Raw genomic sequence first — 16,686 nt, 5'->3', positions numbered from 1 at the left:
TAATGAGGGCTTCCCTTGTGGCACAGTGGTTAAGAATCCGCCTGCCAATGCAGGGGACACGGGTTTGAGCCCTGGTCCGGGAAAATCCAACATGCCGCGGAGCAACGAAGCCCGTGCGCCACAACTACTAAGCCCGTGCGCCACAACTACTGAGGCTGCACGCCACAACTACTGAAGCCCGTGCACCTAGAACCCGTGCTCCACAACAAGAGAAGCCACTGCAATGAGAAGCCCACCTACCGCAACGAAAAGTAGCCCCCGCTCACCACAACTAGAGAAAGCCTGCAAGCAGCAACGAAGACCCAGTGCAGCCAAAAGTAAAATAAATAAATTTTTAAAATATTTAATGAGCAGTATGGCACAATTATTAATCAATCAGGGTGGTCACCAATCAATCAGGTGGTCAGTGGCTCTTACGCTGCAGCAGTGACCGACCTCAGCCACAATTATAGTTATTATCATTTAGCAGACGCCATCACATACAACTGTCTGGTCTACCTTCAGTCACCAGTGCTGGGCACCCCATAGCCCAGAGATCCTCACCGACACCCAGCCCATCACTGTACGTGGACAGGGGAATTCCCACCACCAGACACACAGCTTCAAGGGAGGTCAGGACTGTCACTGTCAAACACCAAGGGAACCATGGACTAAAGAGAACAAAAATAAAACTCAGCAAAAGCCTTCCTGGTCATCTGTTGCGATTAGTGAAGAGAGACAGCATCGGAGTCAAGACAAGCCAGTGTCAAAATGAGCTTGATCATTTGTAGCTGTGTCATGTTGGGCAAGCTACTCCACTTTGCCAACCTTCAATGTTAACATCTATAAAATAAGTAACACAAGAATTGCCCTGAAAATTGGTTATGAACATTTAGAGGTAATGTAAATAAAGTGTTTAGCTCAGTGCTAGACACTTTAGTTAATCACTGAGTTAATCGAACATAAGTATCTGTTATTACCATCTTGAAGACACTGGTTGAAAAACTTCAGACAACCCAGGGGCTTACAAACATCCTTGTAGAAAGATTAGCTCTCTGATTTCGGAAGTAAGGAAACTCAGCCACAGACCTCTCCATCATTTCACCCCCATTTTGGGCTTGAACCATCCATTCATCCACGCTGCCCCTGTCTCTATAAATACAATGGGCTGACAGCCACTAGTGCTGGAAACAGCTCTTCCTGAACTGGAATTTCTGACAGCTAACTTCCACAAGCTGTTCATGAGTTATTTCAAGGGACATTTTGCTGTCAATCACTTACCCCTGAAGTGGACTGCACAGCCTGCTCTGCACCCAGGATCAGGAGAGGGGCGGGCGCAACATTTGCTTCTTGGAAATTAGAACACTAGTTAGTGACCCATAAAAGGAAGTTGAGAAAAGGACTGCAATGCTAAACAAGGAAAGGAAACTAGTCTTAACAAGAACTCCATACATGTGAAGCATTATGTCACCTTGCAGAATCCTTGTAAGAATCCTGGGAGGCGGGTAATAGATTCCTATCTTACAGGTAGAGAAACTGAGGCTCAAAAATGATAATTTGCCCCATCCAGTAAAGGGAGGCGATGAGTTTCAAACCTAGGGCTCTTGGACTACAAAGTTCTTCCAGTATTTCTCAGAGGTGGTGCTGTGGGTATTTGGGGTGAAACAGTTTTTTATTGCACAACGTTTAGCAACTCTGGTCCCTGGGCATTAAAGGTCAATAGGATGTCCAGGTCATTGCAACAACTAAAATTGCCTCCACACATTTTCAAACCTCCCCTCACGGAGGGGTGGGATGCCCCAGGCTGAGAACCACGCAGATAGATAGATCTATGACGAATCTATCTGTAATAGATAGAACAGCATCCAATTTCAGAACAGGATCCTGACAGAGAGTAAGAGGAGGAAGGGAGCTTTGCAGATTTCCACACCTAGTGTGGAAATGCATTTGTGAATCTGAGTGTGTGTCTTCCTACCTGGAGTTAATAATGCTCCTCTACGCATAGTGTGTGCATACAAACCAATGTGCACATGTATGAGGTGCGCCCTTGAGTATGGAGTATCAAGTCCCAGCCTCCCAGGCCCCCTACTTCCTTCCTCCACCTTCCATCAGTCTCTTCTGTCCTGTTGAGTCCCCTTCCTAAATACATCTCACACCCATTCCTGCTACCCTGCTCTACATCAGACCTGTTCACCTCCAATCTGGACCATTGCAATGGCCCTGCCTATGGTTGCAGATACCAACAATTCATTCTCCACACCGATGCCAGCTTGATCTTTCTAAAAGGCAAATCAAAAGACCACATCACTCTCTAGCTCAAAATTCCTCTGTCACTGACATTGCCTTCACAGTTTTAGAAGCAGACCCTATATCTAAATGAAATCTTCAAACAGAAGTGCAATATGTAAAGCAGCTAAATGCAGGACTGCTCTGTTGAATTATGTAGACCCCTTAGCAAGGCATACAAGGTCTTTCATGATCTGTCCCCTGCCTACCTCTCCAGCAACATCTCTTAATGCTACAGAAGGGGTGTGGCTTGGTGGCTAAGCCACCAAGGACTCTAGAACCAAACTGCCTGCATTCAAATTCTTTGCTATCTGTGCACTTACTATCTGCGCAAACTTGGGGATATTGTTTTACATCTCTATCGCTGGGTTTCCTTACTGGTAAAATGGGCTAATAGCACTTCATGGAGTTCTTTTAAGAATTAGGTTAGTTTATATTGTGAAGCACTTAAAACCGTTCTGGCATATAGTAAACACTCAGTAATGTTAACTCTTATGACCTTTCTTATATCTTACCTGGAGTTGCCCTAAACTACAGGTTCCCTGAAATGTTTTGCTACCCACTCCATTACTTTGCACACTGTATATGTGTGTGGGTAGTTGCGCAGGGCTTGGCTGCAAGACCTGGAGTTATGAGGCTACTTGAGAAAGGAAGGGACTTTATTGTAAGGACACATGTGGACAGGATCTAGCATCAAGAAGCTATCCAGTACTCAAGGGGACTCCAGGCACCAGGGGCTCTAACCAGGTCCCCTCTTCTCTCCGAGCACAGGCTTCATCATCCTTCTACTCTGACTGGACAGCCCACGCTGCATTCTCTAAATTCTTAAGGGGTTTGGTCTGATTGGCTAAATTCAGTTTCCAGTGCCTCTTAATTGGTTAAAGCACTTTGTGCCCAGTTACTTCATAAGACACTGTCTTCCTGTCAGGAGGCCACCTCTCGTCCAATCAGTGGCCTCTGTACTTCAGAGGATGCTTTGCTTTTCTTTGAGTTATGTGCTGTGGATGAGACAGTACAGCTGGAAGGGAGGTTATGATCAGTCTTCTCACATAACATCTTGCGACCTGCACTGGAATGACCTCCTTCCTACCTCTCTGCCTGGCAAACTTTCTATTTACCTATCAAGTTTGAACTCATGGACCACATGCTTCCCTGGTTTCTCTTCCCTGATTCTCCCAAACAGAATTGGGTGCTGTCTTTACATGTGCTGGACCTGGGTACAACTCTTCACTGGAGGATCTATCTTATCAATGTCTGTATTCCTGCCTGCCTATCTATTTTTAAAAATACAATTCATATATAACATTGTATTAGTTTTAGGTGTACAACATGACCATCTTTTCACAAGAATTTCTCTTGTGTCTCTAGCACCTGGCACACAATAGGTGCTTAACTATAAATTTTATCAGTGAATGAAAGAAATCTAGATATTTATTCAAAAGAAGGTAAATTTCAGCCCATGTTTGTTCTCTTTGCTGACACTGTATCTTTTCTTCAGAACTAAGACAAGTTCAAATCAGAGAGGAAAAAATAGAAAATTGGGAGAAATAGATGTTGTTTCTGTGACATTTTCAAACCCTCCCCCACTACCTGGAGGCACAATTGCCTCTCATATCTGCTTTCTCTGCTCCCTCAAATTGGAACGTCTTCCAAAGGCTCCTCATGTCCATCCCTTGTCGACCTAGTGCACAACTGTTCACCTCTGAATAATCTCTCATGTGTTAGCTTCTCTAGGAACATGTCTTTGACCTCCTCCCCTTCTGGACCTAGATACATCATTCCTCTGTGCTCTGTGCTAAGTTTGTGTGGTGCCCTGTAGTTGCTTTTGTTACATTTATCACATAGGATGGAGATTTATTTCCTTACGTATTTGTCTTTTTGCCTAGAAAGGAGCTCACTGAGGGCAAGGAGAGGGATTTATTCATCTCTATAGCTCACATGCACCCAGGATAGTCCCTGGAATGAAGTAGGTGCTCAATACATGTGTGCTAAAAAAAAACAAACATGTGGGTTGAATGAATGAATGAATATAGGGTGTGTAGCTATTCCAAAATAGCAGAACATTCCCAAACCCTTTAGCTTAGTCTTTGAAAAGTGATCTTCTTGCTGCAGACCTCCTTTTTTCATTGTGTTTGGTTCAGAGTGAAACTACTTATTTTCTCTTCTCATAGTTTTCATAATCTCCCTGAACATATTTCAGCTGACTAGAGGGTGTAAGGGGATGGAAAAATATTCACTAATGTTCCACTGAGACCCACTATAAACGTTTTCAAAGTAGTTTTTGTATGATTGCTTTGCCTAAACAAGGTTTCAGCACTCACATTTGGACGATATGTGAAATTCCTCTACTATCCCTAGTTTCTTCATGCTTCCTCCCTCCTTTGCTACCTTTCTGCCATTTCTAGGTCTGACAAACGTGCATTGTGCAAAATGCCAAGATGTTTCTGCAAGAAGCATTATTTAAGGCAAAAAAACCCAACTTCTTCTCGATACTTATTAGCTCAAAAGCACTGATTCCTCACACCATGCATGAAAATAAATTTCAGATGTATTAAAGACCTAAATGTGAAACCAAACTGTAAAACTGTGAGAAGGGAAAATAAGTAAATATCATTATGAGCTTCCAAGAAAAGAAGGATTTCTTAAATAAAACATAAAAATTCCAAACAATAAAGGAAAAAATAGATTTGAGTCCATTAAAAATAAAAAACTAATTATCATAGGGAAAGTTAGAACACAAGTAAAACACTGGGAGAAAATATTCACAACATATCTAGCAGACAAAGGATGGGTATCTAGAATATACGAAGAACTGCTATAAATCAATAACAAAAAGACAAACTCAATAGAAAATTGAGTTTCAAAAGGATATGAACAGGGACTTCCCTGGTGGCGCAGTGGTTGAGAATCTGCCTGCCAATGCAGGGGACACGGGTTTGAGCCCTGGTCTGGGAAGATCCCACATGCCGCGGAGCAACTAGGCCCGTGAGCCACAATTACTGAGCCTGTGTGTCTGGAGCCTGTGCTCCGCAACAAGAGAGGCTGCGATAATGAGAGGCCCGTGCACCGCGATGAAGAGTGGCCCCCACTTTCCACAACTAGAGAAAGCCCTCGCACAGAAACAAAGACCCAACACAGCCATAAATAAATAAATAAATAAATAAATAAATAAATCCAAAGTTTAAAAAAAAAAAAGGATATGAACAAGGAATTCATATAAGAAGAAAACAAAATGGACAGTGAGCATATGAAGAGATGCTTAATTTCACTAGTGATCAAGGAAATGGATATCAAAACAATAATGACTGTTATTTGCAAGAATTAAAATCAGACAACACCAGTATTGAAGAAGATGTGGGAAAATGTGATTTTTCAACAGCATGGACAACAATGTAAATTAGTACAACCACATGAGAAAGAAACTTGGCAAATGCTAATAAAATTGGGAAAATGCATACATGTGACTGAGCAATTCTATTTTTAGGTTTACACCCTAGAGAATAAATTATACATGGTTACTTGGAAACACATAAAAGAATAATGCTGGATTTTTTTTTGTAATCATGATAAATTTGGGAACATTTTATGTCATAGTGTAGATTCACCCCAAAAACAGAGACCAAGGGGCTTCCCTGGTGGCGCAGTGGTTGAGAGTCTGCCTGCAAATGCAGGGGACACGGGTTCGAGCCCTGGTCTGGGAGGATCCCGCATGCCGCGGAGCGGCTGGGCCCGTGAGCCACAGCTGCTGAGCCTGCGCGTCTGGAGCCTGTGCCCCGCAACGGGAGGGGCCGCGATAGTGAAAGGCCCGCGCACCGCGATGAAGAGCGGTCCCCGCACCGCGATGAAGAGTGGCCCCCGCTCGCCGCAGCTGGAGAAAGCCCTCGCACGAACTGAAGACCCAACACAGCCAAAAATAAATAAATAAATAAATAAAGTAGGGTGGGGGGGGAAACAGAGACCAAGACAAAGTCTTGCACGTTTATTTTGGGAAGTGATTCCTGGAAATAGAGGTGGGGGAACTGGGAAGAATGAAAGAGGGAAGGAAGGAAAGCCAGTCCAAGAATAGGTATCTAACTGATCACCATTGTAAGCAACTCTAGTGGGGCTCCATTCCACTATAGATTTCTTCGGGAACCACAGAGAAAGCACCATGAAAATGTATTCCCCAGGGATAGAAGATGAGCACATTTATCCATGGTCTTCCAGCTTCCATTGGTCCAGGATTGTCCTATGGGGTGTTAACTCTCTTACGTTTCCAGGTTGTATGCTTGTCAGAATGGCTGAGTAGGATCTACTGGAACTCCCAGATTGTTCTTATCTTTTCTTTCACATGGTCTACCTCTTTGTCTTTTTGTCCTCCTTTCTGAGAGAGTTCCTCAACTTGATTTTCCAACTCCTCTACTTTCTTTTATATTTGTTCAACATATCTTTTATTTTCTGAAAGCACTCTTTTCTCTAATTGCTTCTTTTTTCATAGCAACCTGTTCTTGTTTTACAGATGCAATAGATTTTCATGTCTCTCTGAAGATTTGAATTATTATTTTTCTTTTCTTCTCTATGTTATCTCTTTTCTCTGTGGTCATTTATCCTTTCTTGTAGTCTCTTTTTTATGGTGGAGATTTTTCTCAAATATCTGATAATATTGTGGGTTTTTATTTAACAGTGAGGCACTAAAAAACTGATTGCAGCTATAAAACGGGTTGGGCTGTAGAATTGGTGAACTTTGCTTTATGTTATCAGATAGGAAGGTCACTTTTACTCTGAGTAGCCCCCAAATGCCAGATAAATAGGAGTCATTTAATCTCTCCGTGAAAGAACCTTCTGCTTGAGGAGAAACCCTGTGGCTAGGTATTTTACATTCAAGTAGTGAGAAGGTGTTCCATTCATAGACATTCCGTTAATCCATCTGTTTTCTGCCCCACATTTTACTCTGCCTTCTGGGGATACATGCCATCTCTGCCAGGCATGTTGGCTTTCTTCTAGGCTATATCATCCTTCTAAGATTCTCCAGGCTGCAGTTTCCTTTGATCTACTCTATCAGTTACCTTTCCTCATGTAATTTTTTTCTCTTCAGAAACTTGTTGAAATGTGAACAAAGTTCACAAAGTTCTCCTCTACTTTACTCTGAGATCATAGTCTTTTTCTCCCAGGTGAGTTGATATCTACATTTATTAATATGAAAGTACATTTGGTCTTTTATATTTCTTTGTTTTCAATACTTCTTTTTTGATATTTTGCTATACTGATATTTCACTTTATAATCTGTGATTACCTTTCTATGTGTGTACCTGTGTGTGTGGTGTTTTCATCTGATAATTTGAACATTTTATAGTCTAATGTTCTTCTAGTTGATAATCTTATAATTCTAACTTTATATAATGTAATTTTATCATATAGCTAAACTTGAAAAGTATGATTTGAAAATTTATGTTTTTAATAAGAGTATAATCTATTTACATTTTTGTGAGTATCTATATGTTTGAATTTTCAGTACCAGCTTACGCATGATTTCTCTTTACCATTTTTCTTTATTCTTCCTTTTTGTTGATAGGTTTTTCTTTATCCCAACCCTCTTGTTTTAGTCTACTCCTTTGGAACAAAGATTATACTTCTATTTTTTTAGTAGTTTCTCTAATTTGTTGAACATATACACACTAAACTAACTTTTCTAACAAAATTGATGTTATTAAATATTTTAATCCTACTTTCAGACATTGCCATAATTTAACTAGTTTTTGAACATCTCTTGTCCTCCATCTTGTTGCACTTCTTTAGAATTTCCATTTTACATTTTTACACAAAAAGTATTTTTTATCAGTCAATTTCTCCACATTTTAAACAAATTTCTGTGCTATCATGAAATAAATCCTTTAATAATTATTTTAGTGAGTGTCTGGAAGTATAAACTTTCTTAGTTGTTATTACATTGAAAGTGTATTTATTGCTTAAATTGAACACTGAATTCGCGAATATTGAACCATTTCTCCTAGGGGAAATGCAGGATTAGATTCCTGAGAGCCTCTGGTCACCACATTTCATCAACTGATCAATACATAACCTTGTTTTATGTGTGTTTCTGTTTAATGATACCTTATTTAATATATATTGTTGATTCATTAACATAGAACTCAAAGCCAACAGCACTATAACTCATGTCTGAAAGATGCTTATCTAACACACATATTTTCTCCATAAGGCATGTCACAGCTTGAACTTAGGAACACCAGCCAGCACTTCAGCATTATGCTTGGGAGCCATTTTAAACAGTGAAATCACCAACAAAAAAGATAAAAATGTGAAAAACATGGCAGTAGGTAGACTACAAAAAGGACCCTAGTTTATGATATGAGAGCTGAAACAAGAAGGCTGAGTGTTGCCTTGTTCCACCTTAGGTGGGACCACAAGTGTCTGATGACTCAGAATTTTCCCCTCAATGCGTATGTCTATGAAGGACCACAAAGGTGTAGCATGTGTTGATTGGGGTGTGGGGGGGGGCGGTTACAAATAAATTTTAGTGAGTAGGCAAATTTGCAAACATGGAATCTGCAAATAAAGAGGATTGACTATATATGTAGCACAATGACTCTTCACAAAGTGAAGGCATCCATGTAACAAGCACCCAAGTTAAGAAATAAAATATTTCTAGCATCTCTTTGGGCCCTCTTCCAAGGGTAACTACTGTCCTGACTTCTAACATTGTAGGTTAGTTTGTCTGGGTTTTTTTTCACATTATGTCAATGTAAGCATCTGTTGTGTATTCTTGTGTCCAGCTTCTTTTTTCAGTATTATATTATCTGTATTGTTATATATGATATATAATATAATCCATGAATTATATTCACCCATGTTGTTGTAGGTCATAACAGTACTGATCATTTTAAAACATTTTTGTTAGTCTATTTTATACAATTAATTTTTTCAGAAGTGAGTTTGTATTGCTATTGTTGCTTTTGTTGTCTTTCCTAGAATTATATTTCCTCATGAGTTTTAGACTTTCGATTTTTTAAAGTCATTTTAAGTGGGAAGTTCTCTTCTTCATCTTTCCTTTACTTTCTTTCCTTATTTTTAAATTAAAACAATTTTTTTGGAGTATAGTTATTTCCAATGTTGTGTTACTTTCTGCTGTACAGCAAAGTGAATCAGTTATACATATACATATATCCGCTCTTTCCTTTACTTTCTAGTAGTGGAAGGGATGTGTTGCTGCCTTCCTCTAACCCCCCAGGCCCCAGTCCAGAGCCAAGTCTTATAGGGGTGTTTCAGCACCCCTCTTCTGCTGCAACGTTGGGGCTATCCCGTCACAGAAGCTACAGGAGACTTGGCTCAGTTCCTGCTTGTGAGGTTGTGTCTGTTCAGCTGCCTCCTTAGGTTCCTATCAACCTGGGAACAATTACATCAAGCAGCAGGGTGGCAGCCTTGTTAGTCCCCCTTCAAAGGAGGGGCACTGACTCCCACTCCTTGCTTCGTACAGGGAACCTGACTCTATTCTGTGCCTTGTGTGGAGCTGTTTGGCTCCTGTTTCTCTGTTGGAATGAGTCTCCTAGACTGTCTGGGTCCAGACTTGGAGCCCAGCACGACTCTGGCTTCATCCTTGCTCACTGTTGCGAATTTCTGGCCCCAGAGATGCTTGCCTTGTCTTTGATCCCAGTTATCTCTTTTTGGTTATCTCTTCTTATACCTGACCCGTCATTGCTATGTGTCTGGAGATGGAAGAAGCTGTGGAGTAGTAAACTTTTTTTTTTTTTGGTCGAATTTTTTTTTTAATTAATTAATTTATTTATTTATTTTTGGCTGTGTTGGGTCTTCGTTTCTGTGCGAGGGCTTTCTCTAGTTGCGGCAAGTGGGGGCCACTCTTCATCGCGGTGCGCGGGCCTCTCACTATTGTGGCCTCTCTTGTTGCGGAGCACAGGCTCCAGATGCTCAGGCTCAGTAGTTGTGGCTCACGGGCCCAGCTGCTCCACGGCATGTGGGATCTTCCCAGACCAGGGCTTGAACCCGTGTACCCTGCATTGGCAGGCAGATTCTCAACCACTGCGCCACCAGGGAAGCCCCTGGAGTAGTAAACTTAACTATATACTACGGTGCCTGGAAGTCTGTATTGCTTTGTTTTACAAGGATAGCAAAGCCATTTTTAAAAAATTAATTTATTTATTTATCTTTGGCTGCATTGGGTCTTCTTTGCTGTGCGTGGGCTTTCTTTAGTTGTGGCGAGCAGGGGCTACTCTTTGTTGCGCTGCACGGGCTTCTCATTGTGGTGGCTTCTCTTGTTGCGGAGTACAGGCTCTAGGTGCACAGGCTCAGTAGTTGTGGCTCGTGGGCTCTAGAGCAGAGGCTCAGTAGTTGTGGTGCACGGGCTTAGTTGCTCCGTGGCATGTGGGATCTTCCCGGATCAGGGCTTGAACCCATGTCCCCTGCATTGGCAGGCAGATTCTTAGCCATTGCGCCACCAGGGAAGTCCCATGCAAAGCCATTTTTATTCAGATAAATAAAGCAAGAGTCCCCACCCAGGTGGAAACAAACCAAATGTCCATCAAATGATGAATGGTAAACAAAATGTGGTATATCTATATAATGGAGTATTAGTCAACCATTAAAAAGAATGAAGTACCGACAATACATGCTATTTACATGGATGAATCTTGAAAACATTATGCTAAGCAAAAGAAGCCAAACATGAAAGGCTGTCTATTGTATGATTCCATTTATATGAAATATCCAGAACAGACAAATCCATAGAGATGGAAAGCAGACTAATGGCTTCCAGGAACTGGGGGAGGAGAAAATGGGGAATGACTGCTCCTGGGTATGGTGTTTCCATATGGAGTGATGAAAATGTTCCAGAACTAGATAGTGGTGATGGTTTCACAACATTGTAACTGTCCTAAATACCACTGATTGTACACTAAAATGGTTAAAATCATGAATTTTATGTTATGTGAATTTTACCACAAGACAAAAAAGAGTCTCCACCCTTCTGCACACCTTCCCTACTGCTTCTTTTTGAATGTGTCACTCCTACTTTGCACCAACAAAATACCTGGTCTGTACCTTTAGTGAGCATCTTCCACATTACACTGCAAATTAGTTGTTTTTGTGTCTGTCTCTCTACCAGACTATAGGCATTTTCAAGAGAAGAGCTGTGTCCTATTCAGATTTCTCTGTTACCTTGCTTAGTGTCTGGCACAGAGTAAGCCCAACAAATGCTTGCTGAATAAAGGAATGAACAAATTAGCTGAACTCACATGACCACTAAAAAAAAAAATCACTCTTTCTCTGGGTCTCTCAATTTATTGTTAGAATGATCCCCTGGGGAAAGGATTTTCATTTGGAAACATATTGTGATGCACTCAGGGCTGAAGTCTTTGGCATGCGAAAACAGTGCAAGCAGCCCTGACCATTCCCTGGGGTCCCCCTAAAATTTTGACCTCCCAGCTTCTGCCAGTCCTAACCTACCATCTGCTGGAGGTGCAGTTGCAATGGCTGCAGGCTCAAATATTCAAAATATTCTCAACAACTAAGCTCAAAAATGCTTCTGCTGAGTCACCCTCGGGCACAAAGCGTTTTCTTTACAATGCTCTCATCTGTCCTCTGAGGCGTAAATTGTAAATATCACAGCCTCACTCTACAGAGGTGGGTTAAATGACTTCTCCTGGGTCAGGCAACAAATGATGGAATAAGTGATGCATCAGATTGGAAGAGACTTCAAGGGGGTCTTCCTGTCTATGCTCTGATATTTGACTATATATTTGTAGGCTTCAGGGTTGTAAATTTCCTGAATATACAGCTCTGAGATTAAGATTTTGAGATACAAAAATTTCTTCCGCAGCTTTAGCTTCAGTTCTTTATGATATGGCTGAAGATGTTTCTTCTTGTTCCAATTTGTGTGGAGATAAAGATAGGAAAGGGTTCTTAACCACCTCTCCCGTGTCAGCCCTTTATACCCTCAAAATGATTTTTAAGTTATCCATTTCACTCCTCCATATTAAAACTTGCAATCTTTTTGTTAAAAATAATTGAGGACCTACCATGTGCCAGGAACTCTGGATTCCAACATAAGTAAAATATAAGCCCTCCCTTGAAGGTATGAGTTCATGGTCTTTCTTTAGCGTTTGCTTCAAGTTCCTATTTCTGACTCTAATCCAGATTGGTAAAATGTGCCCCCAAATCTACCAGAAGGCAAACATTTTACTAGCTTATTAGTATTCTCTGTGTGTTTAACAAGTGGAAAAAGTCTGTATTAATCTCTCTTCATGTTGTGCCAGTGATCAGCAGCCTGTGGACAGGTTGGAATTGTCTGTGCTCAGTCACATGGAAATCCCTTCAATTACCTGAAATGGAGCAGTTCGTTTTTGCCTGCGAAAGAAACAGAGCAGAAACTTGAAAATAATTGCTTTCTAGAAGTGAGTGTAGAGTTCCATGGAAACATCCCTTTCTTACACAGCATCCCCAGGTCTGACATCATGGAGACACCTCACCTGGCTTGACTTATGCAAACAGGGCTTTTCTGGGAAACCCCACAGCCGCCAGCAGTGCCCTGCAGTTTGCAATCACTGTGTGGTCCCCAGAGCTGTTGCTGAGGGACATGGCAGGCAAAGTAAGGGTGCATATTTCTCTGTCATCTAGGAGACCCAAGGAGACTGAAGCGATCATTTCCTTTGCTGACTCAACATCCTAGGGAGAGGGGTTGGATGGGGTCCCTGGCCTGCTTTGAAAGAGACGTGTGAGGATTCCAAAACCAGCCCTGCAGCCTGCCTCCAACGATTATGCTGACTACTCATGAAACCAGCATCTCTCTGTCATTTGTGCCACCTGCAAAATAGAGTTACACAGTAAAAGGATTTGGGATCAAAAAATGTTCAGTGAAATAAATGACTGTTTTTTTATACTTTGGGGCTAGGTTTTAAAAAGCTGGTAACAGTCTCCTAAGAGGGGGATGGAGTAGCTCATAGTCACCTGTTATTCATTAGTCCTGATCACAAATGCTGTTGTTCTACTGCTGCTGGTCAGCAAGGCATTGGAGGGTCTGCTTTGGATGCGAGAGTGGCTTTTCCCTTCTCTTACTGCCTTTTGTACCATCTTCTTGCATGTGACTATATTATAGCTAAATATATGAAGGCAGGGAACCGCCTGCCTTGTTTGTCCCTGTCTTAGTTTGGGTTCCCCTAGAAGCAGACCCTGAGACAAAAATTCAAGTGCACGTAATTTATTTGAGAAGTGATCTCAGGCAACACTGGTAGGGGAGGGAGACAGGGAAGAGAGGTTAGCCAAAAAAGAATCATCACCAAGCAAGTTACATCATGGGTAACTGGAGCCTGATCCCACGGGTGAACTCTGGGGAATGGGGTATTACACAAATCTCAGAGTTGTCCCACTTGAGGAGTGAGGAAATTGGGGTATGTATATGCCAGTTTCCATTAGTCATTGGTTGAGGGCTGTTCCTGTGTAATATTAATTTTATATCCATATAAGAAAATGAAACTTAATTCTTACTTCACTTTATACAAACAATTTAATGCAAGGAGGATCATATGTAAAAGATAGAACTATAAAGTTTCTAGAAGAAAGCATAGGAGACTATGTGTACAACCTTAGAGTATGCAGGGATTTCTTAGGTAGGACAGAAAAAGCACTAAAAAAACCCCTGAAAAATTAATAAATTGGACTTCATTCAGAATTAAATACTTCCGCTCTTTGGAAAACATTGTTAATGAAATGAAAAGGCAAGTAATAGAATGGGAAGAATATTTTCAATACATATATCTGACAAAAAACCTGTATTTAGAATATGTAAAGGACTCCTACAAATCAGTAATGGCAAAAGTTTTGAACAGATGCTTCATGAAATAAACTACACAAATGGCCAGTAAGCCATTTGAAATGGGGCTCAAGATTATTCATTATCAGGGAAATGCAAATTAAAACCACAATGAGATATCACTATATATCCACTAGAGTTGCTAAAACTGAAAGGACTGGACAATATAAATGTCAGCAAGGACAACTGGAACTCTCATATTTTGCTGGTAGGAGTACAAAATGGTACAACCACTATGGAGAACTCTCTGGCAGTTTTTATAGGGTTAAACATATCTAGCTCTAGAAACTAGCAATTTCACTCAATATTTGTTGAAGATAAATGACAGCACATCTCTACAAAAAAGACTGGTACAAAAAAATGTTCATAACAGCTTAAAAAGCCAAACAAACAGAAAACAACTCAAATGCCCATCAACAGGTGAGGAACAAATCGTGATATAATCACACAATAGAATGCTATTCATCACTAAAAAGGAACGAACTACTGGTACATACAACAACATGGATGAAGCTAAAAGACAAAATAACACTGAACAAAAGAAGCAGATATAAAAGAGTATATTCTGTATGGTTTTATATATATATTAAGTCCAGAAACAGGAAAGCTCATCTACCGTGATTAAAATCAGACAAATGGTTGCCCTTGGGAGTTGGAGACTGGCTGGAAGGAGGCAATCCTAAGGGAACTTGGGGCTTTTGGAAATGTTCTGTATCTTGTTTGGATGGTGGTTACACGAATGTATATAGGTGTCAAAACTTGCCTAATCGAACATATAAGATCTGTGCTTTTTATTGTATAAAATTACACCTTAATATTACAGATTTCTCTTTAACAAAGAAAACACAATGGCCATTAAAAACACAGAGTAATTTGCTCAATGTTCTGTCTACATCCCCGTCTCGCACCCAGGCACTAGAGCATATGCTCCAGGAGGGCAGTAGCCACATTGGTTTTGTCATCTACTATATCCCCGGCACCTAGTACAGTGTCTGGGACCTCTTGAACACTCAAGTCACATTTGTTAATATCATAGGTTTTTAAGAGCCTCTGTGCATTTAGCTGTGGCTTTCATCTCCCTTTGCAGACATGATCTGTTCTTGGCAGACGTTGGTGGCCCCAGAAGCTTGAGCACAGGTGCATTGTCTAGGAAGGGAGCTTGCAGGTGGGAGCCCAGCAGGACCCTTGGTGTCCTTGGGCACTGACAGGGTCCCAACTGTGAGCACCATCTGCTCCTGTGAAGGGTTCTGACAGCATCCGCAGCCCTGGGCCTGGAAGGTGAGCGCCTCTGAGACCGAATGTCAGGCTCCCATTCCCATCCTCCTGCCTTTAGGGAGCCCACGGAAAGTCACTTTAACCCTGCAAATAGAAAGTACCCACATTGTACCGCTTTGTAATTTACCAAGAATTTTCCCATGTATGATCTTATTTTATCCTCCCTAGGACCCTGTAAGGTGGGTATTTGCTAACCCTGTTTCACAGAGAAGTTAAGTGACCTCCCAAGGTCACACAGCTGGCAAGTGCTGGAATTGGGATTCAAACTAAGTTTCTAACCACTTACTACTATATTAAATACAGTCCTACTGTGTCATTTAAGGAACTTCAGAAGCCATTTCTAAAATCTGACCCCTTCAAGCTCTACTGGACTAATGGAAAGATAACTAAAATATATCCCTTGTCTTGAATGCAATTTATTCTACATGTCCCTCAAAGATTAGTCTGCCTGGACCACCATTATGATAGTGTCACTCCCCTATGCCAATTTTCCATGCTCCTCACCATCTACCAAGTAAAATTCACTCTCCTTAGCTGCTGTTCAGTGCTCTTCTGCCTAACTCACCTTTGTAGCCTCATCTTCCTTAAAATCCCTTGCATTCTGGCTGGTTATGTCACTATCCTCATCTCTGCAACTTTGCTCCTCAACTTGCCCTCCATTTGGAATACCAGTTTCTTCCATCTTCCCTTGGGATGCTTTTTCTCACCTTTCAAGTTAGGACTGAAATGTCACTGCCATTCCTGTTTGTAGACTTTTACCCTATCTGAATCCTTAGAGCACCTTTCACTTGGCAGTAACTGTCGGGTATCATAGGTACCTCTCTTTGTCTTTTTTATTAGATCCTGAGGTCCTAGAAGGATAGATGCTGCCTTACCCATTTCCATAACCCCTGTGGCACCTTACCCATTTCCATAACCCCTGTGGTGACTAACATAGTTATATGCTGTAGATATTTAATGGTGCTTTGTTGAGTGAATAAATTACCACTTCTCCAACCATTGTCTATACATTTAATACCCTTTGAAATGCATGGCTTTAAAAACTGTTTGCATTTTAACTCTATTAGTTTGGTTAACATAGCTTCCATCTTCCATACACAATGCTTCTGATTTGACACAAACTGGATAGATACCCAAATTCTTTGCAAGTGGGGTGGACACATGGAGAGATTGCAGAGTCCACAGTTCTACTCTGGCTGTGTAACCTTATACAAATTGCTTCTACTCTCAGGACATTATTTTGCCTCCATCTATTCAACGGGGGTAATAATCTCTGTTTTGCTTCTTTAATTTACCACAAGGTTATTGACAGGACAAATGAAATAACAGAT

Source organism: Balaenoptera acutorostrata, chromosome 3 (assembly GCF_949987535.1).
Source record: "Balaenoptera acutorostrata chromosome 3, mBalAcu1.1, whole genome shotgun sequence".
Lineage (NCBI taxonomy): Eukaryota > Metazoa > Chordata > Mammalia > Artiodactyla > Balaenopteridae > Balaenoptera > Balaenoptera acutorostrata.
Note: the sequence above shows the minus strand (reverse complement) of the source record.